Source organism: Oryctolagus cuniculus, chromosome 21 (assembly GCF_051225735.1).
Source record: "Oryctolagus cuniculus isolate XC-2025 breed Fujian yellow rabbit chromosome 21, ASM5122573v1, whole genome shotgun sequence".
In the NCBI taxonomy this organism is placed as follows: Eukaryota; Metazoa; Chordata; class Mammalia; order Lagomorpha; family Leporidae; genus Oryctolagus; species Oryctolagus cuniculus.
In genome coordinates, this window is record NC_142887.1 from 21,311,234 (window position 1) to 21,313,697 (window position 2,464).

A 2,464-nucleotide genomic window follows, 5' to 3' on the forward strand; every position below is an offset into this window, starting at 1 on the left:
CCTCCCCACCTCCTTCTGACCTTCCTTCTTTCTCCTTTTCTTTTTAGTGTTTGAGACAATATATTTTAAATTTACATTACAGTAAAAAGGCTTCATACTTCACTGAATAAGAAGTTTAACATATAAAAAGCAAAAAGATTGCAGTTTAGTGGGAATATAGACAATGGCTGTAAACAATAACTGAATGGAAAAATGACCATTTCACCCATATACAGTAAATTTTAAAGTAATCATAGATCATTAAAATTGTAGTAGTATAACATTCTACACTTGATCTTAGCCAAAAGGCCAAGAAGCAATTAGTATAACATTCTTAACCATTGTTTCAACAAAGGTATAAGACAAAGTTTTATAAAACTCCATTTGTAGCAACACTGATACACACAGACATTTCCTTTTTCTTTCTTTATTTTAAAAACTTTAGTTCCCACATATAAGGGAGAACATGTGGTATTTGTCTTTCTGGATCCGACTTATTTCATTCACTATATTGTCCTCTAATTGCATCCATATTGCTGCTAATGGTAGGATTTCATTCTTTTTTATAGCTGCATAATATTCCATTGTGTATATATACCACATTTTCTTTATTCAGGTGATGATGGACAGCTTGGTGTGATTCCAATTTTTGACTATTGTGAACAGTGCTGCTATAATCATGGTGGTCCAGGTATCTCTTTGATACATTGTATACAATTATTTTGAATATATACCCGGTATGGGATTGCTGTACCATATGGCAAGCTGTCCTTTAAAAAGCAAAGAAGAAATAAAGTATTTTTCAGGTAAGCAAAAACTGAGAGAATTTACCACTACCAGACCAGCCTTACCAGAAATTCTGAAGGGCATCCTGCATTAGAAATAAACATGAAAACATGTGACACCACCAAATTCACTAACAGAGCAGATAGAAATATTATCCAATCAACAAAATGACAGGGCTTAGTTCTTACCTATCAATACTAACCTTGAATGTAAATGGATTAAATTCACCAACCAAAAGACTTAGGTTGGCTGGAATGGATAAAAAACCACAACTCCCGTTGTTTGCTGCTACAAGAAACTCATTTCACAAAGATACACACGGACTGAAAGTGAGGGGTTGGAAAAGATACAAGGCAAAGGAAGGCTTTTTAAAGATACAAGGCTATTCAGATATCAGATAAAACAGATTTTAAGTCAAAAGCCATAAAAAGAGATAAAGAAGGACATTATATTTTGATAAAAGGCTTGATTCAACAAGAAGACATAATAAATAAATATACACCCAACACAAGACTACCCTGATATATACAGCAAATATTGTTAGACTTAAAGGGAGAGATGGACTTCAATGCAATAATAGTGGGTGACTTTAACATGCCACTCTCATCGATAGACAGATCACCCAGACAACAAAACCAATAAAGATACAACGGAGTTCAAACATGCTATCTAACAAATGGACCTAACCATTACAGGACATCCTGTCTAACAACTACAGAATATACGTTCAGCACAAGAAACTTTTTCTGGGATAGACCATGTATCAGGCCACAAATCAAGTCTCAGTTAATTTAAAAAGATTGAAATCAAGGCCGGCGCCGTGGCTCACTAGGCTAATCCTCCGCCTTGCGGCGCTGGCACACCAGGTTCTAGTCTCGGTCGGGGCGCCAGATTCTGTCCCGGTTGCCCCTCTTCCAGGCCAGCTCTCTGCTGTGGCCCGGGAGTGCAATGGAGGATGGCCCAAGTACTTGGGCCCTGCACCACATGGGAGACCTCCCTCGGGTCAGCATGGCGTGCCGACTGCAGTGCGCCGGCCACGGCAGCCATTGGAGGGTGAACCAATGGCAAAGGAAGACCTTTCTCTGTCTCTCTCTCTCACTGTCCACTCTGCCTGTCAAGAAAAAGAAAGAAAGAAAAAAAAAAAGAAATCATGCCACGTATGTTCTCAGACCATAAAGAATAAAAATAGAAATCAGCAGTAAGAACAATAAAACACTCATAAATACTTGGAAATTAAATAACATGCTACTGGGTGATCAGTGGGTCATTGATTAAAAAGGAAATCAAAACTTTCTTGAAATAAATGAAAATGAAAACACAACATTTCAAAACCTGTGGGATACAGTAAAAGCAGTATCGAGAGGGAAGTTTATAGCATTAAATGCTTGCATTGAAAAAGAGAAATGTCTCAAAGAGCTCATTATGCATCTTGAAGATTTTGGAAAAACAAGAACAAACCAAACTCCAAATCAGCAGGAGGCAAGAAATAATAAGGATCAGACCAGAAATAAATGAAATTGAAACTAAAAAAAAATCAAAACAACAAAAAGTTGGTTTTTTGAGAAGATAAACAAAATAGGTAAACCTCTAGCCAGAATAACAAACAAAAAAAGAGAAAAAACTCAAATATAATTAGTGATGAAAAAGGAGACATTATAGCCAACATCACTGAAGTACAAGGGATCATAAGAAAGTACTA

The 2,464-nt window shown here is 36.6% G+C and overlaps 1 pseudogene; it reads right to left on the reverse strand.

The window, feature by feature from the left end:
• Positions 1-221: 221 nt before the first annotated feature.
• LOC127488130 (U2 spliceosomal RNA) lies at positions 222-300 on the reverse strand (annotated as a pseudogene).
• Positions 301-2,464: the final 2,164 nt, after the last annotated feature.